Genomic DNA, 23,281 nt, shown 5'->3' with positions numbered 1-23,281 from the left:
GGGGGTGAAGGGCCGGGCCGGGGTGAAAGATCCCTTCCCCTGCGGTTACTTACCTCGCACCGGGCCGCGCTCCTCCTCCTCCTCCTCCTCGGGTTCCTCGGCGGTCTCCGTTCCCCCCGGCGAGGCGGAGCTGAGACGCTCAGGTGAGGGGGGTGTATGGGCCGCGGCCCGTGCAGCTCCCGACAGAGGCAGCTAGGCCTGAGAGAGCCGGAGCAGCGCGCGCGGGGATGGGGAGCTGGGGGCGCGGCCTCTAGGCCTGAAGGTGAGAGCGTGCTCTGCGGGGGGGGGGGGGGGGGAGCACCGGGGGAGAGAGGGAGCACCGGGGGAGAGAGGGAGCACCGGGAGAGAGGGTGATGTTGAGGTCCCGCGGAGTGGTGATAGGGGGGGTTCCGTTGTTGCGGGCCAGCCACCGGGAAGGGCGGGGGGGTCAAGGTCGGGCAGCCGTTAGGAGGGTGGAGTGTGTGTGTGTGTGTGTGTGTGTGTGTGTGTGTGTGTGTGTGTGTGTGTGTATGTTGAGGAGTGTGTGTGTGTGTGTGTGTGTGTGTTGAGGAGTGTGTGTGTGTGTGTGTGTTGAGGAGTGTGTGTGTGTGTGTGTGTTGAGGAGTGTGTGTGTGTGTGTGTGTGTGTGTGTGTGTGTGTGCGTTGAGGAGTGTGTGTGTGTGTGTGTGTGTGTGTGTGCGCGTTGAGGAGTGTGTGTGTGTGTGTCCGCCCCTTTGGCCCGTCACTCCGCCTCAGGCCAATGAGAAGTGTGCGGGGGCGGCCCAAGGGACCAATGAGATTTCCCCTAGGGACACCGGACATCCAGGCAGGCAGGCAGGCAGGCATGCAGGCAGGCAGGCAGGCATACAGTGCTTTCACTAATATAGTATAAAAGATGGGGCCTCCCAAACTCACAACAAAAGATGTACCTAATTATTTAAAATCCTGATTCTAAATATCCCCTTTAAATTTAGCTAATAAACCCAGTTTCACTTTTGCACATACCCTGGCTCTTAGTCTAATTCATACATAATTTTGTTTCAAAAGACATGGAATTGGCTGGTATAAACTCTATTGGATATTTAAGATTAGAATGGTTTTGATTCAAGAAGGTAATCATGTAAAAACTATGGAATGTCCGTAATTATCATTGGGGTACACAAACTCTCGCCACTGTATGTCATCTAAATTGTGAAATGATTACTAGCACATTGTTTTAACTATTAAAAATATGTTTTATTAATGCATAAAACATTTTTTTAATATTTAAAACCTTGTTCTGGTGCTGGTAATCATTTTACAATTGAGATAAATATACTTAGCTGGATACTCTGCACAGACTGGCACCCATCTATTAGCAAGTGCGGCCACTGTGTGTGTGTGTGTGTGTGTGTGTGTGTGTGTGTGTGTGTGTGTGTGTGTGTGTGTGTGTGTGTGTGTGTGTGTGTGTGTGTGTGTGTGTGTGTATATATATATATATATATATATATATATATATATATATATATATATATATATATATATATATATATATATATATATATATATATATATATATATATATACACATACACACACACACACACACACACACACACACACACACACACACACACACTTCACTAAGGAACCTGTGTACTCACACATTTTTCCTTCATAAAGCAAAAGGAATTTTATTACTGTGTTTTGCCAGTTTTAATTCCCCTGAAGCACAGATAAATTGCAAGACAATGTGAATGTATCACAGGGTTTTTGTATTTCTTTTCCATAAATGTATGGGCAATTCCTCGTTCCCTAGCAGCACTCCATAAATGTATAGAAAAAGATATAGTGCTATTGATACATTTTGTTATATGGGAAGGTTGAAGCCAACCCAATTCTGTTTTGCACATATTCTTGGATGCCGAATCTGCTAGCCAACGTTGAAGCCAAAAGACCAAGCCTCACTGCCCTAGCCAACAGCCTCATCGAAACTAAAGATTCTTTCGAAATAAACTCCATCGTCAACTTCATTTCCGATAGAGCAATAAAGATAGACCATTTCTACTTCGTTCTCAACAGCCTCTTCTACATTGGAAATCCATCACTTCAAAGCTCTTGACACCGATGTCATGGCGACCGCTGGTCTGCAAGATTCTCCTGCTGCCATTGACGGAGCACTTTATGCGCCTATCCACGACATCGCAAAAAGTAGTCATCGACCGACATGGTCGTCTTCCAATCGAACCCTGAAATCACGGCACCCACCTTCGGAGGGTAATGCGACTCCATCGCAAACTTTGCTCTTAAATTTCCCTGCCTGCCTGAAAACCTGTCGCAGGGGAAAGGTGCGCGACAAGGTAGGAACTGGGGCCGGCCTGACTGGGGGGGTGGGGCTTGAGTGCACAGCGCACGCCTCGGTGCGCTGTAGAAGTGACTTGGGCCGCCCCCTTAGATGTGTACACGACTTTTAAATGTTTTCTTTGATATCAGGAAACTTGACATTTAAAAAAAAAAAAAATCAAACTTTGTAAAGCTATTTGTTATTTTGCTCTATTTAAGGAGTACGCAGTATGACACCAAAACAGAAAAGCACAAAAAAAACAAATATTTGTCATGTACAAAAGGTCAATAAAATGGAACCAGGAAAAGTTATTTTTAATGTCTACAAAGGTTCACTTAAGATGCCTAAATAAGCTATAGAACATGCTTATTCATGAATCTAAAATAAAAGAAAAGATTAGGCACAGATGTAATATGAATAAAACTTGTTTATCATTAGGTTGAAATACATTTCAAGCCGTAGCACAGTGGCCATAGCTCACTCTACAAAGTAATGTTTGAAGTGTAATTAAATGCAGACATAAGAAATATTTAGTATCCTCCAGAAATAAGTGTCATTTATAATCTTTCAAATTGGAAGAAAAGTGGCATAATGTGTTATTAAGATCCCTGCCAGCCAGCCCTTTCTGTCAGCCGGTCAAGATGAGAAGTGCTTGAGGTGCAGAGAACAGATAATACCAGGTTTTTATGGGGGAAGAAAGCTTGCATTCATCTATTTCTGAATCCCAGGAAGCAGAGTAACTTTTATGAAACATTTGAAGAAATGTGGAGAGGGGATAAAAAAATAATCATATATACATCATTAAGAGCTGACTGGTCTTTCCAATTTATCAAGCTGTCAGTGGAAGAGAAGTCAATTAGTGCTATAAAAAATAGAAAGGTAAAAAAATGTCTGCTCTTTACAACATCCGTCTTAAATGCATCTGCTTTTACAAGCTGGCATGCTTAACTAGACCTTTCCCCCTTGGCCGCATGAATTCACAAAACGTCTCGCATAAGCAATGTGAAACTCTTTTTCCAACAATATAACGTAAACACCACGGGGGGGGGGAGGGGGGAGGAGCGTTTCATTAAGCAAGTAACACCATAAATATTAAAAAAAATATGCAGTGCACAACAAGACAGAGCAGGGTCATGAGAATAAAAAAGTCAATTTATTAAGGTAAACATATAAAAAACAGAGGGTAAAGCTCTTACGCGTTTCGTGTGTGATCGCACCACTTGAAGTGAGATCACTCATGAAACGCACAGGAGAGCTTTAACCTTCGTTTTTTATATGTTTACCTTAATAAATTGATTTTTTTGTTCTCATGACCCTGCTCTGTCTTGTGCGCTGCACTGCATATTTTTGGGATATCTCTGAACTCTACACCGGCTGCACGCTTAAGGAGACAGATTGGGGAGGATACAGTCAGTACTGAATTGGTTATTACTATTCTGGGGACTATCCCAATGAGGAGGGGAAGGGTATAGCAATTGTACCACTCACTACCTACAGGGAAACATTTGTTCCTCACAAGAGAATTTCAGACCCACCCCTGACTTATCTTCATTATTATTGCTATAGTGGAATTAGATGCCCTATATGTCTGTCTCCTGGTTATCAGTGATTATCATCATATTCTGGACGTAGACTTTGAGCACCCGGACCACTGACGCGCACACCCTATAGCTACACCATTGCACCGATCCCAAAAGTTACTAAACGTCACAAGGCCATATTTCGGACTACTCCAAGAGAGGATTAAAAACATAATGGAGTATCAAGAAGATCAGACATTTTAAAATCACAAGAGTCCAATTATATGTTTTCTCAGTAAGGAAAGACCACACAGGCAAACCTAGGCAACATTTGCACAAAGAAGCCATCGCAGTAAGAGGGACCAGCACAACAATGCATTATTTGGCTGCATCTGGCAGTAGTGTTAAACAGCAAAACACCTTGCACTACATTTCCGATTCGGGGACCCCCGTCTTCCAGAGATACTTACATCAGTAGGGGTGCCGGTATCTCTGCAGCCAGGGAACTTGTGTGCCTCACAAAATGGCGGCGTTTAAATGTCCCGCAATCCAATAGGAAGCCATGACATCTGTTGCGGCTTCCTATTGGCCGGCATGACCTGGACATTTAAACTCCAGGGATACTGGCCCCATACGGAGGTAAGTATCTCTAGAAGCAGGGGGTCCTCCAGGTGAAAAGAATGTGGTTCAGCTCCAGAGACCCCCCGCTTCAATTCTATGACAAAAATTGAAGAAATAGTGCATGGGGTTTCGCTGCTTTAAAAAAAGTTTCCATTGCTGGTACCCAGTGTATTTTTGGTATAAAGTGATTTGTCAGATATTCAGGTGAAGGGTTAACTTCCATTCCAATTTTAAAAACCTGAAACGTCTGCTCACAATGTACATTTCTCCTCGATTAGTAAACAAGCTTTTTTTTTTTTTTAATTATTGTAATTTTCTGCCTATTCAGCAATGACATTTACAGCACCCTAATGTTCCTATCTCAGCATGGAATTTACACTTCTACGCTGTGTAATACATTAGCAAGCAGGTGCTATGAAGCGATTGGGGACCTACAGTACAATGCATCAGCACAGGGTGACAGTGGGTGCATCCACCCTGATCAATACAAATACGGTTTCTCACTGGTACATGAAATGAAATAGAAATACCAAGCACTCTTCAAATCAGGTCCAGCTTTCCACATTACTGTCATGGTGTAAGTATGGGGTTACCAGGTCATTAAAAAGAGACCACAACCTGGAAAGCAACCGATAATCTCTAGTAGGCATTACATCTGTAAAATGACCTCGTTATAAGAAATGACTGCAAACTTGCATCACATCAATATCTGGTGATATGGTACAGAGATTGTAATTTGTGGGCGGGGTGGGGGCAGTCGTTTAAACAATCATCAATACCAATGCAAGCTCATTACTATATTGGATGACAGGTAAATCAATTATTATTGTCCTTATAAATGTGAATTATTACAAGGTGCTAATTACTGTGAGTAGCTTGGGATGTATTGTTATAAGATGGGAAAATAAAACGTGACTGGTTTACAAGATCTGAACGACAAGATGTGACAACCTTTTAAAAGTGCAGTTCCATGTAGGACCAAATTGACTGGGATTATCTATTAGGGTATAATTCGTCAATCATTTAAAATTATTTTTACGTTTCTTCAGACAGATGTTTGTAATCACTGTATCACTGTAACCTGGAGTATAACGAGGGGGTGTTCCTGCCCGTATTTACCCAGTCATTGTTCTCTAACTGGACCTCACACTTTAAATAGATGTCCAGAAACTGAATAAATTGAAAGATTATCCAATGAGAGGTGGCGCCAACAAAATTGACAATCTTACCCCTCTTCAAAAATCCTATGTTCAGGTTCTCCATTGTAACTGAAAACAAAGGAAAATATTCAGTCTTTCAAAAAAATGGATTTAAAAATGGCTATACTTGATTATCTAAAACCTACTGTATTTAATTGGTTTTGAATCCATACTAAATATAAAGAAAGAGTACCAAAATGAAAAAGTAAATATAGTTTCTACTACGTATTTCACACAATCTTATTTCCTCTAAATATTGAACCCAACTTACAACCTGCCCAATTTTTTTTTATTATTGTTTATTGAGTTAAAACAGGTTTTGATTCATGATTATTATTATACTGCAATTGACACTACAGGGAATCCGTACATCAGCCATTTTCACAAACACTCTGGACGGTGAAAAATACAAACTCAGTCCTAATATGAAGAAATTCTAATAACATTGAAGCCCAAAGATCTTCCAAGTACAAAAGCGTCCGAAAAACAGATTAATCTTCCTGCTTGTATTAAAGGGGGTTAAAGGTTAAACTGTGCCATGTGACCTCCCAAGCATTCTATACAATGTGGATATCTTGTATCCAATGAATCCATGTTCCAAACATATCCGCCTCATCATGATGTGTAATGAGGAATGATATCAATAAAAATGCATCTAGCGCAGTGTTTCCCAACCGGGGTTCTATAGCCCCCTGGGGTTCAGTGAGGATCAAAAGTGTGTCACAGGATTTCCCTGATGTTCGAGGGCAGGGGAACAGGGGAAAACCCGGGCGCTCCCATCAAAATGTGTGACCGGGGAAATATAACAAGATGTTTTACAACCTTAAAAACATAAACAAAGGTCCCCTCAGTTTCGTCGTCTCGTCCTATGGCTCTGACCCCAATAGAATCTATCCAGGATCCTTATTGGTACAGGGATACAGAAAGAAAGGGGGAGCACAGGTTGAGGAATTTGGGGTGTGTATGGTTTCTAATAGATGAAGGTGGATGTAATAAAATTATATAAAGGCACAAGGCCGTGTAAGTGTTTTTATATATTTTTATTACATCCACCTTCATCTATTAGAAACCATACACACCCCAAATTCCTCAACCTGCGCTCCCCCCTTTCTTTCTGTATCCCTGTTCGAGGGCAGGGGACAGGGCAGTTTCCTCTATCCTGATTGGTTACTGATGGGTAATGCAGCCAATCAGGAGGAGGTCAGGAGCATGCGGGAGGTGGTGTCAGGAGCCTGATGGGTGTGGCCAAGCAGAGGAGGAACGAGGAAGCAGCAGTATGGACAGTACAGTGGTGAGGCTTTGTGTCTCTGCCCTGTGTGTATTTGTTCTGTTTTGTGTGTTTCTGTGACTATCCTGGTGTATGTGTGCTCTTCTGTCCCGTGACTACCCAGCACCCCCCCCCTCTTGTGACTCCCTTGCACCCTTCACCTCCCCCCATACCCTTCTCAACCCCCGTGACTCCCCTGCGTATACCTCAGACCACTTCAGTGTTAAATGACCTTATTGAGGGCCACCATGCTTACTCCCAAACATAGCAGGGATCTTGCTGCTCTTCACATCTCCCTGCTCCTCTTCTATGACAATCACTAGTTCCCAGTGTAAGAGGAGCAAAAAAGTATTCAACAGCATTAGGCCGCGAATATAGTGGTCGCGCGCGCCGTAAACACAAGGCAGTACCTCTATGAGGCAGGCCATAGAGAGCTCGACCGATTCTCGGCCAGCCAAATAATTTTATTTGTCACGCGACAGCCGGGTCACGTGCGCAGTTCAGCCAATGAGCGAACGCCACGTCTAAGCGCAGGTTTCGCGCGTGACATCACGCGCACGCTGCAACTATAATCACGGCTTTCTGCAGCTGACTGCAGGGGATGGGGACACTGATACAAGTTTTGTTATTTCGGCTTTGTACCAAAATAAATTCAAGTAACAGTTAAATAATGAATATGGGCTTAAAGTGCAGTCTATCCGCTTTAATTTGAGGGTATTCACATCCAAATTGGAGGAAGGGTTTAGGAATTACATCTCTTTAATATGTAGCCCCCTCATTTTCAAGGGACCAAAAGTAATTGGACAATTGACTCAAAAGCTGTTCCTGGACAGGTGTTGGCTATTCCTTCGTTATTTCATCATCAATTAAGCAGGTAAAAGGTCTGGAGTTGATTCCAGGTGTGGCATTCGCATTTGGAAGCTTTTGCTGTGAACCCACAACATGCGGTCAAAGGAGCTCTCAATGCAAGTGAAACTGGGCATTCTTAGGCTGCAAAAAAAATTTTTTTTTAAAAACCCATCAGAGAGATAGCAGGAACATTAGGAGTGGCCAAATCAACAGTTTGGTACATTCTGAGAAAAAAAAGAACGCACTGGTGAGCTCTGCAACACAAAAAGGCCTGGACATCCACGGAAGACAACAGAGGAGGATGATCGTAGGATCCTTTCCATGGTAAAGAAAAACCCCTTCACAACATCCAGCCAAGTGAAGAACACTCTCCAGGAGGTAGGCATATCATTATCCAAGTCTACCATAAAGAGAAGACTTCACGAGAGCAAATACAGAGGGTTCACCACAAGGTGCAAACCATTCATAAGCCTCAAGAATAGAAAGGCCAGATTAGACTTTGCCAAACAATATATTAAAAAGCCAGCCCAGTTCTGGAACAGCATTCTTTGGACAGATGAAACTGAGATCAACCTGTACCAGAATGATGGGAAGAAAAAGTATGGGGAAGGCTCATGATCCGAAGCATACCACATTTGTAATACACGGTGGAGGCATTGTGATGGCATGGGCATGCATGGCTTCCAATGGCACTGGGTCACTAGTGTTTATTGGTGATGTGACAGAAGCAGCCGGATGAATTCTGAAGTGTATAAGGATATATTGTCTGCTCAGATTCAGCCAAATTCAGCGAAGTTGATTGGACGGCGCTTCACTTTACAGATGGACAATGACCCAAAACATACTGCGAAAGCCACCCAGGAGTTTAAGGCAAAGAAGTGGAATATTCTGCAATGGTCGAGTCAATCACCTGATCTCAACCCGATCGAGCATGCATTTCACTTGCTGAAGACAAAACTTAAGGCAGAAAGACCCACGAACAAACAACAACTGAAGACAGCTGCAGTAAAGGCCTGGCAAACCATCACAAAGGAAGAAACCCAGCGTTTGGTGATGCCCATGCGTTCCAGACTTCAAGCAGTCATTGACTGCAAAGGATTCTCGACAAAGTATTAAAAATGAACATTTTATTTATGATTGTGTTAATTTGTCCAATTGCATTTGAGTGTGGTGACGGGGGGGTAGGTGTGGTGACGGGGGGGGGGTAGGTGTGGTGACGGGGGGGGGGTAGGTGTGGTGACGGGGGGTAGGTGTGGTGACGGGGGGGTAGGTGTGGTGATGGGGGGTAGGTGTGGTGACGGGGGGGTAGGTGTGGTGACGGGGGGGTAGGTGTGGTGACGGGGTGTAGGTGTTTAAGTGTGTGGGTAGGTGTGGTGACAGGGGATTGGAGTGGGGGGGTTAGTAGGAGTGGGGGTGTTAGTAGGAGTGGGGGGTTGGTGTGTAGGTGTGTGTGTAGGTGTGTAGGTAGGTGTGTAGGTAGGTGTGTAGGTAGGTGTGTAGGTAGGTGTGTAGGTAGGTGTAGGTGTGTAGGTGTGTAGGTGTGTGTGTGTGCGTAGGTGCGTAGGTGTGTAGGTGCGTAGGTGTAAGTGTGTCAGTTACATAGTTGATGAGGTGGAAAAAACATGCATCCAGGAAGTTCAACCTATGCTGAATTTAGACTACAGATACTTTATCCCCGGGGAGCGCAAACTGGAGGGCGCGTCACACAGGGGGGCGCGAGATTATCGGCGGGAGGTGCAGTGGAGACAGAGGCCCTGCGCACTTTCCGAAGGCATTTAAATTAAACGCCGGGGAAGCGGCGAAGGCCTCTAACTTCTCCATACCTTGGGTCAGACAGCTTCTGGTGACGTGTTGCCATGGCAACATGACATTATGCCAGAACACCAAGGTAAGGAGGGGGGGACAGCCGGCAGGGGTGTTAAGGGGGAAAAGATTGCACTCCCCTGCTTTTTCCTATATCCATACTTACAGTATATTGATCCAGAGGAAGGCAAACAAAAAACCCCAGTGACATATCATCCAATCTCATAAGGGGAAAAATAAATTCCTTCCCGACTCCAAATATCGCCAATCAGATTACTCCCTGGATCAACATCCTTCCCATGTATACTTATTTGGTATATCCCTGCCATCACAGTCCATGGGTAATGAATCCCACATTTTAACTGCCCTTACTGTAAATAACCCTATCTTTGTTGCTGGTGAAATCTCCTTTCCTCCAACCTTAAGGGATGACCCAGAGTCCTTTGTACTTGGGATGAATAGTTCTTTTGAAAGCTCCTTGTAATGTCCCCAAATATATTTGTATGTGATCATATCTCCTCAGGCTGCGCTTAGTGCCGGCGACAGCGACGTCGCAGAAAAACAAATGCATCGCCGCCGTCGTGTGCGCTTATAGTAAGCGTGGCGCGACGGATTGGTCGTGATCGCTGGAAGTCATATTTATTTGATTTTCCAGCGACCGCCGCGTCACCGGCACTATAAGCGTAGCCTTAGACACCTTGAAAATTTTCAATAAAAAATTTAAGCTGGGGGAAAAAACAGGGGTCCCAGTACCGATCCCTGAGGTACTCCACTCAACTTTAGCCCAAACTGAAAAAGTTCTAATTATGACAACTCTGTTGATTATCCTTCATCCAATTTTGAATCCAGGTGCATATATTTTTACTGAGTCGAATTTGCTTTATTTTGTACATTAACCTCATGTGAAACCGTATCAAAAGCCTTTGCAAAACCTAAGTAGACCACAACTGCATTACCCTGGTCTAAATTCCTACTTACCTCCTCAAAGAAACAAATAAGGTTAGTTTGGCAAGATCTATCCTTCATAAATCCATGCTGACTATTACTAATCATTTTGTTTTCCATTAGGTATTCCTGAATATTATCCCGTATTAAACCTTCAAGTAGCTTCCCCACTATTGAAGTCAGACTTACAGGTCTAATTCCCCAGTTGTGATCTACCTTTTTAAAGATAAAGATAGGCACCACATCTGCTTTACGCCAATCTTCTGGTACTGAGCCTGTGGAAAAGGAGTCATTGAATATTAAATATAATGGTTTGGCTATTACTGAACTTAACTGCTTGAGAACGCTTGACTGTATGCCATCGGGGCCAGGTGCCTTATTTACTTTAATTTTATCAAGCCGCCTATGAACTTCCTCAGTTAACCAATTGGTCATTAATATGGAGGTTGTGGCTTCCTCCTGCGGCACTACTATTGAAATTGATTCTTCCCTGGTAAACACAGAGGCAAAGAATTTGTTTAATACCTCTGCTTTTTCCTTATCTCCAATAATCTGCCTGCCCATCTCACTGAAACGGTCCTATATTTTATTTCTCTGATTTTTTATTATTAAGGTACTTAAATAACTTTTTAGGGCTGATCTTACTTTCTAATGCAATCCTTTTTTCATTATCCATTTTTGCTAATCTGATTGCCCTTTAGCAATTTTTGTTACCTTCCTTATAATTCGGATATGATGCCTCCATCCCTTGTGACTTCAACAAACTAAACGACGGCCTCTTTTCCAGTTCCTCACCTACTTGTTTATTTAGCTACATTGTGTGTGCGTGTATATGCGTGCGTGTGCATGTGCGTGTGCATGTGTGTGTATATGCGTGCGTGTGATTGTGCGCGGGTGTATATGTGCGTGTATGCATGAATGTGCATACACACACTTTTGTATGGATTATGCATGTTTTTGTACATGGATACATCAATTCCATTTTTAACAAAGTGTTAATACTCGATATAGAAGCCCCCTGTAATGTGAATTGATGAGGCACATTTTACTTGCGAAACGCGTGGAAAATAATCATACATGTCATCATGCGGTCATGTGTATAGTTTGGTATTTGTCTTCAGTTAGAAGCATTGGCGGCAGCGTTCCGGGTATTGGACTTCCATGACCCCATCTGTAATTCCATCACGGATACCCTTCGCTAACCTCAGTGTAAGTCTTTGATGTTATACTAAATAATCAATTTGTTTGCTGGGTATCCGGTCTGGACTAAGCCATTTGAAAGTGAACAGCAGCTGTGATTGTGCAAGAGGTGTGTGTGTATAAACACACACACACACACACACACACACACACACACACAAAGCCAAGATAGAAGACAGCACATGGTATCAAAGAAAATAAGGTATATTATGTTCTAAATGACACCAACATTTGAGTCCACTATGGGACCTCATCGGGTGCATACAAAATGAAAAACAGAAACATTTAGAGATGCAAAACAGAAATTAAATATCTTGAAAAAGGGGACCCGAATGAGATCTCATTACTAGACAGCCACCTCTGTGTGTAAGCAAAGCAAAAACATGCACAGAAAATGTTTGTAAGAACGACTATGGCAACTGGTGTGGAATAAAATATCTACATTTAGCTGATACAAAATACTTCATTTATTAATTATGGTGTTTTATACAACGTTATACACCATAATGTTTATCGATCATGTGGCAATATCATACTGTTGTAGGTTCGTACACAAAAATACAATAAAGTGATTCAAGTCAAAAGTAAATCTCAGAGGTAAACATGATCCCCATAGAACTCTGAATATCTGGTGTCCCGCAGTGAATTCTAATTCTGTTGGCGAGTATTGAAGTTCCATATGTTATAACCACATCATTCAGCAAAAACGCAGGGTACTGAACAAAGTTCAGCAATACCGTGAGCAGTCATTATCGGACTGCATCGTCTCCTTTGCTCCGTTGCAGTGTCCTGCTGATATATGAATGTCCTGAACTTCAGCAGTTGTAATCATACAAAGATACATAGGGAGGGACAGCCTTTCATCTAACATTCCAGTGTGGTAGAATTCCTTATTGATGGCGTAGTCGTAGCTCTTTGCGATCACCGTGGGCCCGGACACCTTCTCCATCTCTGATGTCAGCTGCAGTATGTTGTCTTACAGCTGAAACCTACTCCGGCTCAGACATTGGCTGAGCTCTGTGACTTCATCTCGTTAATGCTCTGTACTGGATTACATCACAACACGTTGCTTGTTCAGCGATTATGTGCGTCCCATCCATACGTGCATCCATGTAGAGGGGCTTATGTTCCTTAATACAGAGGACACATCACAGGCTCATAAGTAGTAGGATACTAGTTGGTACCAGGAGGTCGTTATATCGAGGTTGAATCCCAGTCAGCCGTCCCCTTTATGCGTGTACGATCGCGACCTGGGGCAGTACACAGATATGGACACCTCGCCATGCTGTTCATCAATAGTTAACCAGCAAGTCAGGATTAATAGTGGTTCACACCGTAGATAAATCATCCCGCTGTCCACTTTATACAGTATTTCACCGTGACCTGGTGGTACATAGAAGTCAGAAAATCATAAGAAACAGCTCAATTTTAACGCCTCGAGACCCTTAGAGGGACATGGTTTCAAGATTGAAAATCATTTTGGCTTCTTAGCCTAACAACTTGTCTGTCACCGCCCCTGTAGGGTCTCGGTATATGGGCAATTGGGATGCCGGGCTTAGTCGATGGGCCATGTCCTTTTGCTTGAAAATGCCGTGCCACTGGTTGATGTGTCAATTCACTATTATCCACCGCTTTCCATATGGCAGAGCGATGCAAATTGATCCGGACTGTCTTGCCTATGTAGTACAATCCGTAAGGCCACAATTAAAAAGATGACATAATTAATGTCTTTCACAATTCATTAAATGTTTGATTGGAATCTTGGTGCCTTTGTGTGGGTGTTTAGTATTTCCCTGTGATTAGAAATTGAGTCTAGTTTATACAGCCAGTACATTTATAGGCTGCACTCGGACGTGTTAGCCCATTCTGCGGTTCTGCATCTTTTTCTTGTGGACCTGTTTGTATGAGAAGGTCTCTGGTTCCATCTGTGTTTACAGTAGAATAATGGTGGATTGCTTAAATATTGTCTAATGCCCGAGTGGAGTATATAGTTGGCTTCAAGGGATAACAGACTCTTCCACTACATATACAGAGACGCTGTACACAAAGAATTTACAGACCTTTTAATATAGCCAGTCCCATTGACCATTAGTGAGACAGATATTTCATTATATTTTTTGGCAAAGCAGGAGTCAAACGACTGCACCTCTAAAACACCCCTTGGGCTTGATACAGGACAGGCAGCAGAAAACAGGACCGAAGGGTGAACACACATTTATCATCACAATCTCACCTAAAATGAGATACGACAAGTAAAAGCTTTTTTTATCGCCACCAATAGACCCAAAGCTTTTGACAGGGAGATCACACAATACAGACTCCACAGAATTAAAGGATTCGTTCTCAAAAACTCTGGCAATACCTCACACTGCCCAACAAAATCACCCTTCAAATCTAGTAATACATTTGAGCCTGTAGGCATTAATGCTATCAACACATTTATTAATTTACTCACAAATTAAACCAAGTGGGGTAGACAAAAATGTTAAAAGTAGGCACCAGCTAGAATTCTTAGGAGCCAAAGTTAGTTGAGCGGCAGGAGTGGGGGGAGGTGTCGCTCTCCCTTTCCCCACCTCCCCGCTCAACATTGGACCCTTATAATTCTTCCCCGTCGGAGGCCTTGTATGTGTGTGCACGCATCTTTGACGCGGATGCTTTGGCACACCGATGTGTTCTCAAGCTGACACTATGCCTCACACTGGCACACAGCAGCATACCGAAATCCATCCCTACACTAACCTCATTGAGAGGATGGGTTGGCAGACCTCTCCCCTTGCTCCCGTCCCAACCCGCCTCCAATCCCCCCTCTCTCCTGCACTTCGCTACTCATTCTGAAGTGCTGACTTACCTGTCCGTCACCGTTGCGGCGGTCATAGCAACAGATCAAGCTTTGCTGGTGACGGACAGGTCCGTCAGCACTGTAGCTCAGCATATACGTAAGGAACAATATTTTAGGCGCCCGGGAAAAGTCCATTTATTTAAAATAAAAAGTTGTTACGTATCAAAACAACACAGAAAACAGGCAACCTATCAAACCATTGGTAAGTAGAGATTATTATTATTATTGAAGCAGCACACAAAGGTGGGGGCATTGTTGCCATAAAACACACATGTACATGGATGACATGTCGGGGCAATCAAGTGATCTCTCCTGTTCTACAATCCTGGATCTTGATTCGACTAAGAAGGTATAAGACAGAAATCAATAGCTGGCTTACTTAAATAAATAAACAAACACAGGAGCATTCTGTTACCTCTATCTTGTACACCCTCCCCATGGTGCAGAGGATTTATCCCGACCACCAGGGAGACCGGTCATCTCGGCTCCGGGTTCTTTTGTCGGCCCACATCCCAGTTTGTAGACTTGCCTACAGAGGATGGTTGCCAACAAACTGTTATACCCATCAAGAGTATAAAACAGTTATGAGAAAACTAGCCTTGTAACTTTAGACATAAACCAGTCTATACACAAATATTCCTCATGAATCAGGCAAGGAAGCTATCTTTGCAAATATAAGTATCAATAACCTCGCATAGCGGCCTGCCATGCAATTATCTGCTGTTACTGGTTGACGTGATTCTCGAAAAGAATTACTTCAATGTCAAAAACATACTACTTACAGACTAGAGGAATGGTAACTGGCTCTAATATTGCGCCTTCGTTTGCCAATTTCTTTATGGACTACTATGAAAATCTAAACATCTCTGCGAACGCATATACTATATATTCATGCTATGGTAGGGCTCAGAACCCCATTTACTGGAGTTTGACAATTGGAACAAGATCAACTCAAATCAGATTTTCTTCTACATTCAGTTGTTCACAATCCCACTTCCTTCACTTGAAAGTGTATAAAGGGGACAAGACCCTTACAAGTAGAATATATCACAGAAACGTATTTTTCGCATGCAGCCATCACCCTGTCCCTCATTGGAAGTCCAAACAGCCATTAAGAAAGTCGCTACACTGAACAGGGATAAACACAAGTGCAGACTGCTCAATCCAAACGTGAGCATTTTTGTTTCACGAGCACCTATAAGAAAGCTTCTACTCAAATGAATACAATGATTAAAATCTGGGGCACTCCAACATGTGACATGGGCATTGGACATCATTTTATCTATCCACCATTATTCTGCTACAAATGCAGATGGAATCTGAGAGCCCAAAACATACAGATTCACATTAAATATATTCCAAACGGAAGCAATGGCCAACACGTCTGAATAGAGAGTCTATAGAAATGGAGTCTAGTCTATACAGCCATCACATTTAATCACCGGGAAATGCTACACACCCCCACACAATGGCACTAAGATTCCTATCACACGTTTCTTGAATTGTGAAAGACGTTGTGTGATTTATTTTCTGATGCGTCATTGCGGATTGTACTACATCGTCAAGTACTGTGGGGAAAGCGTTGAATAGTGCCATGGATTTTCAAGCAAAAGTTCAAGGCCTGTCAGCTATGGCCTCCATGCCAACTGCCCATATAACGAGAGCGCAGAGGGGCGGTGACAGACAATATGTTAAGATTAGACTTCAAAATGATCTTCCATCATGAAACGTTGTCACCTAAGGGTCTCATTGAGCTTATGATTTCCTGACTTCTATTTACCACCAGGTCACGGTGAAATTCTGTATAACGTGAACAGCGGGATGATTTATCTACGGTGTGAATTACTGCTAATCCCGATTTTATGGTTAACTATTGCTGAACTGCATGTTTATGTGTAAATATCTTTGTACTGCCCCAGGTTGCAATTGTACACGCATAAAGGTAATGGCTGATATTCCAACCTCCTTGTACCAATTAATATCATACACCTGATGACACTAGGATGTTGCCTCTGTATTAAGGAAATAGCCTTCTACTTGGATGCACATAAAATCGCTGAACAAGCAATGTGTTGTGATGTAATCCTGGGCAGAGCATTAACAAGATGATGTTACAGAGCTCACACCAAATGTCGGAGTTGGAGGAGGTTTCAGCTGCAAGACGTAACATCCTGCAGCCGACAGATGAAGGTGCCCAGTGCCATCGTGATCACAAAGAGCCATGAATACTCAATCAATAATGAATTATACTATACTGGAATGCTAGATGAAATTCTGCGTCTGTATGTAACTTTGTATGACCGCAACTACGGAAGTGCAGGACATTGATGTATATCACCCGGAAACTGCAACGGAGCACAGGAGAGGATGCAGTCCGATAATGCTGTACCCTGCATTTTTGCAGAATGTGGTAATAACATATGAAACTGTAATACTCGTCAGTCTTGGAATTTACTGCGGGACACCAGATATGCCAAGAGTTCTATGGGGGGGAAGGGGGCTCATGTTAATTACCTCTGTGATATACTTGATTGAATAATTTGCATTTTAATGAGTGTCAGATTCTACAAGAGTACGATGTTGACCGTGTGATATTGCCCCGTGATCGATGAACATTATGCTTTTTAACATTATATAGAAATCCATCATGAATTAAGTATATTGTATCAGGTAAATGTAGGCACTTTATTACACACCAGTGGATACCATGTGCCATACTCATTCTTAGAAACTATGTTTCAGGATACAACTTTTTTTTTTTTAACGACTATTTTTGACTACCTGTAATGGAAATGGCAGAAAGTATTAAGTATTTTAATCAATCGGGTACTTGAGGTTGATGTTGGTTACAAATGGTCTTAAAAATACATGAATTGTTTTATGGCAAGACAAACCACTGTCCATGCCTTGTTTTTTCTGCTGATCTAGGAATCAGGATATCTGGCTTTGTAAGTGGGGGGATTAAAATATGGCTGCCCTGAGACTAGAATAAACAGAATCCTTTTAAATGTACCCTGAAAGGCTTTCGGTGGGTGATCTGTGGAGTATCAGGGGGAGTGGCCAAGACCATCCAAAAATGTGTACATTTATTAAATATGAAATATCCTGGGCCTGACAGCAATTCGCAAAAAGAACAAATAAATATTTGTAACAGCTGCAATGAGACTAATCAAATGATGTCAAACACTTCATGGTTGTGAGATGCAAAGGACAGATCTGTTTCTCATGCAAAAAATAAATATTAGGTCGTTATTTCATATTCAGGCGTGCATATTAAGTAAACAGACGAAACAATTTGGATAGCGTTTGTCAAAGTATTATAGAAACAACGTTAGGAAGTCTTTTATAGAGGCAAAGTTTAAAAAGTCAAAAGAAAGGTTTTTTTTTTTCCCCCTCTTAAGTCGTACAAATGTAATTAGAGCCAATTGATGAAAAGGGGTGTGTTGAGGACACGCAGAAAGAATATTTACAGTGGGTTTCAATGAACAAGGCTTTTAGAATATCCTTGTAGCTGGGATTATGAACCGCAATTCAACAGAGGTGTGTTTTGGGATCAGACACGTGAATTCTCATATTTCCTACTCCAGTGACCTCTGGCAAGCACCCGATACACGTAGTAACGTACAGGCAATTAGGATTGTTTCTCTTTTTATTTTAAGAAAGCCTGCATTTTTATACTGTGTGCTTGTAATCTTTTTCTGTAACCCAAGCACTGTACTTTTTGTATATTAAAGCTAAACTTTATTAAGTAATCCTTTGGGCTCCGATTTGAACTGTTTCGCGCTTTGTAGAGAGCAATTTACATTTTCGGACACTTTGCTACAACAGATGTGGGTGTTAAGTGCATAGTTTTCATAGTAAACAGAGACCAAAGGCTACCCTTTGCTGGAGGTAGCAGATTAAAGATGTATATTGTGACGGATTGAGGGTAGATATTACTCATTTGAGGTACCTTGTTTAGGTGAAAGGTCGAGGACACAAACATTGGCGTCACATTTGAACCATAATACACATTTTCTTCACGGTGCTCTCTTCTACACAGGTTCCTGATTCAGTGATATAAACGTTTGTCCTGGAACCTCTACTTGTTGGTTTCCCTGTTCTGAGGCAGCCATTGCTGCTCAGTATAGTTGCAACAATGTTGTGATCCCTTATGGGTTCTCTTGGCTTCCGCCAGTTGCCTTGGCAAACCCCTTGCCTTTTTACCACAGGCTGGACTGCTCTCCCTCCCCATGCCATTTGGTATAGTCCCACTTACATTTCCATTCAGCCATCTTGAGCAGACATCTCATATCCTGGTATAGTTACGGATTTTTACCTATCCCTAGATCCTGCATTATCCGACTGCCCTCATAGCTCCCCTTCCCCCTCATTGCTCCCATGTCCCAGTGTTCCCTCAGTACTTTTTCCCTTTTTTTATTTGTATTGTTGTTGCCCCTAAATAAACACTTCAGCAAGTAAGAAGGTTCCCTTGCTTGATATATGGGATTTAGATAAACTGCCTGGCCCTACCTACTAATCAGTGTGTGCTTGAGCCAGAAAAACTTTGTTATGCCATATAACATGTGCACAGGTTAATTTTGATGTTTAATTTGCTTAAGGAGTGCCCACATGTGACCCTTAAAATAAAAAAATGTATATAGATAACTGTATATATAGCCCTTTTGAAGGCTCAAGGTATATCATGTTGGCAACCACAGGGATACTATGTTTCAAAAACACTGGACCTGAATGTAGAAGTCTGCTTCTAGTAGAAGCCAGAACAAAACCACCACTAACAGTTTTTGGTGACCATAGTTTGAAAATCATTGCTGCACGGGGCTTTGGCAAGTTCGTTTCAAAGGCCTCAGGCTTTAGAGTCTAATGCATTATTCAAGGTTAATGGTCAACATTGAGTGCCTAGAACCAAAATAAGGCATGCAAAGAACCTAAATGACCTGTGAGCCTTTGTATAGACCCGGGGTGGGCAACTCCAGTCCTGAAGGGCCACCAAAAGGTCAGGTTTTAAGGATATCGATGCTTCAGCACAGGTGGCTCAATCAGTTGCTCAGTCTTAGATTGTGCCACCTATGGTGAAACAGGGGTATCATGAAAACGTGACATGTTGGTGGCCCTTGACTGGAGTTGTCCACCCCTGGTTTAGTTTCAAGTAACTTAAGATATGCTTATTTTTTCTCTCAGACAGTAATCTTGGACATGCAAGTGGACAAGTGTAAGGTACATTGAAAGTCATTGCCAACTACTCAGCCTTTTCTTTTTTTACAGACTACCACAAATCTGTCTTATGCTTTCTGCCTCTTGGCGCCAAAATCATTCAGGGTGTATTACAGCAATCGCCTCTCCCTGAATCCCTCAGCATGCTGCTTTGAACACGAAATGAAGTTATCCTCTTCCACTCAGAACTCTCCTGTGGCTCTCATGAGCAACACGATTCCAGAACGGCAAAACAGAAATAAAAAAATACAATAAAACTCATGCGTTGCTCCAGGAACACCACAAAAAGCAGGTCTGCAGAAGCTCTCGGACCCTTCCTGGAACTGCAGTAGGACATTGAGAAGCCTACGACCTGTAGAAAGTGAATCTACTTTATGCTCACTAATACGCTTCCTGTCCGAGATCTTCATTATTCTATGCAGTGCCTCCTACACTAACCTCCCAGAGTTATGCATCACTAATACCAGTATTTTCCCTGGTAATTCTGCAGGTTTTAAATCTATAGGTCGCAGTTCCAACAGCTCGGCCGCGAGGTATGCTCACACAGGGCACAGCTGCTCACGTGTGGTCCTCAACACGTGTGTGCATTACAAATGTTACCTAAATACAACCATTTTAAATGCCCTTGTAGGGAAACCCCACTTTTAAAACAATAACCATAAATGTAGAACAGGGTGTAGTAATTTTACTGAAATGTAAGTGTAATCTCACCACAGAGGCTGGATATACAGCTTGCAATTAACCCATTCAGGGGTTTTAGAAAGATACAAAACATTCACTTTATCAACTTATGACTTTTTCCTCTGCAATATCAGAAATAAGTGTGTAAAAGGTTTTGCGTGCCTCTGTGTGGAATAGGTTTTATACACCCATAACCAGGTAACAAACACGAATTATTTCAAAGAAATTAATGAAAATGTACGTAAAAACCTACATTTGAAACCAAAAGTAAAAATGCTGTAACAGGTCAAGTAAATGGTTTAATTCTCACAAAAACATCTATCAAAGTAGGTTTTGCCCAAGAAAAATATGACAAAACCACCAAAAAATAACTACATAAGAAATAAAATACAACTATGTAGGCTGATGAAATGTGAATTGTAATATAGAGTAAGGCAAACAAGCGAAAACAACAAGAACAGATCCAGTGCAGAAATCTAACATAATCGGCTGGGCAGTTACCATGTGAGGGGTTATATAGGTATCTCTTCTGCATCAGCTAGTTCATATTGACAAACACATACTTTCAGAATCATTCTTGAATGCATGTAATCAGCTCTGGCAGACATGTCGGCCTCAATTGTAGGGCTCTTTGTTTAGCGGCGGTCTGCATAAATGCTACAGCTACACTGACAACTGCACATATTGAGTACATGGATATGCCTGAATGTTTAAGCAAGCGCAGAAAGCAGAGAATAGCTATCTGGCCTATTTTGTGCACATCAGAAACAAGCCTGGATGTTAACATAGAAGCAAGAGAGTGATTAGCACTGACAACGTATACATACAGCAAGCCAGCCTTTGAAATCACCATTGCATTTTGCACAGCTGACTGCCATTTTGCCTTGCTAAACAAAATGTAAGATGGTCTTGGCACATCTTTACACTGCCATGCTGCAGAAGCCTGACGTTTGACCAAGAATACGCCAGCATATGTAGTGTGCTAGAGAGGGAGGGGTAAATGCACGTACACCTAGTTAAACAATCGTTTGCACAGTTACCGGATTGATAAACCATTCAAGTTCTGAGGCTGAGAAAAACATGATAGAGTACAGGATCCATGTAATCCTCTTTCCTGTGCTGCAGTGCTAACAAGATTGTGTAGCATTCACATTGGATCAGCTGTGCTGTGACCTCTACAGACAGCTACAATAACCAATATTAATTCTAGACTGATAGCAAGGAGTACAAGCTTCACATTCCCCAACAGCAAGCACCCCCAAAGAATATTAAGATAAATAGATGATACCGACAGCAAAAACAGGACAACACATTTAACTCCTCATACACACACTGAGCGCGCACACACACACACACAACTAAAATATTTATGAATACAACCATCACTCTCCATTACTTTCCATTCCAGCATGTATAACCTACTGAATTAGAACAAATCGAAAAGCCTGTGTCCCGTGAGCATTCAGAAGTGAATAGCTTTTGAATTCAGCTGATCAAAGATTAAGAAAAAAAAAAGAAATTAGAAGACACCAGCAATAAATTAATTATTCGACTTAAGACTGCATCCTCAAAACCTAAGGTAGCAAATCTCAAAATACCACAACCAGCCTCTCTAGCAACATGAGGTCATTTGATTTAAAAGACCTCAACATTCAGAGGTCCAGTGGCAGTTGTGGAAAACATTTTTACTTTAAAGAGGCCTTACCTCCTTTGTGAAAAGGTTTTAAAGCACAGAGACTCTGAAAGCTGAAACATTGATTTCAGCTCCAACGACCCCCTGCTTCCATAGATACTATGAAATGGGCTGCCAGTAGCAGCTGGGCACAGAAAAATGTCTGTTTAAAGGGCCTGTGGGACCTTCAAACATAAGTGAGATACCGGCATCACCTTCAGATGTAAGTATCTCGGGGAGCAGGGGGTCCCGGAGTTGAAATCAACGCTGTTCAGCTCTGGGGACCCCCTCGAGGGGAGTTGGGGGGGGGGGTCATTTTTTTTTTTTTTTAACAATCTTTTTTCCTTTATTGGAGACAGATAAAAGTTGGTACATTCAGGGGTTACAATCAGTACAGTATTTAACAATTGGATAGGATTAAGTTGACTTGGTTGTGTTCTATGGAGACAGTCTCAATAAAGCCTTTTCTCAGTTTTGTGTCAAAAAAGAGATGGGTAGGGGGAGACTCAGGTTGGGGGGGAATAGATGGGAACGACAAAGATGGGTTGGGGGGGGGGGCAGGTTTCGGGGAGGGTCGGATGAGGGGGGGGGGCGATAGGGAGTTCCTCTCTTATTGTCAGTGCCGGGGGGTAAGTGAGGGGAGATGGGTTATTTTTTGTAATTGGGTCTAGTCTGGTGTCGAGATTCCTAGACTTATCCATGGTTCCCAGGTGTTGTGGAATTGTGGCATTTTTTGCCTGAGCATTGCTGTTAGCCTTTCCATGCTCATGACGTGGTTTATTCTGTTTACTACTGTCCTTCGTGAGGGTGCTTTCAGTTGTTTCCAGGCTGCTGCAACTGTACATCTCGCGGCCGTGAGTATGGCCGACATCAGTCTGGCCTCGGGGGCCGGGATGTCCTCCATTGGGCTGCCCAGCACGTATGTCCTCCAGGCCCAGGGTCTCGTCTAGCAAGCTCTGGATTCTGGTCCAGAATTTCTGGATTTCGGGGCATGTCCACCATATGTGGGCCATGTCCCCTTTCTGTCCACATCCCCTCCAGCACAGGTCCGATGCGCCGGGGAAGATCTGGCTCAATCTACTCGGGGTCAGGTACCATTGAAATAGTATTTTGTATATGTTTTCTTTTGTTACTGTGCAGATTGAAGTTTTGGGGGCTGCCTCCCAGAT

At 42.6% G+C, this 23,281-nt stretch overlaps 1 protein-coding gene across 3 annotated transcripts in view; it reads right to left on the bottom strand.

Moving 5' to 3' along the window:
* The window catches only part of LOC142496744 (arginine-glutamic acid dipeptide repeats protein-like), a 332,612-nt gene that overhangs the window by 269,305 nt on the left and 40,026 nt on the right, over positions 1-23,281 (bottom strand). Inside the window, exon 2 of one of the 3 annotated variants that reach the window (XM_075603618.1) lies at positions 5,673-5,711. The exons of the other annotated variants lie outside the window; for them this stretch is intronic. The gene's annotated coding sequence lies outside the window, so the exon portion shown is untranslated. The remainder of the gene's footprint in view (positions 1-5,672; positions 5,712-23,281) is intronic. 3 annotated transcript variants of the gene reach the window in all.

The sequence above is a fragment of the Ascaphus truei genome, chromosome 6 (assembly GCF_040206685.1).
Source record: "Ascaphus truei isolate aAscTru1 chromosome 6, aAscTru1.hap1, whole genome shotgun sequence".
Taxonomy (NCBI): Eukaryota; Metazoa; Chordata; class Amphibia; order Anura; family Ascaphidae; genus Ascaphus; species Ascaphus truei.
This window is presented reverse-complemented; position numbering and strand designations above follow the sequence as displayed.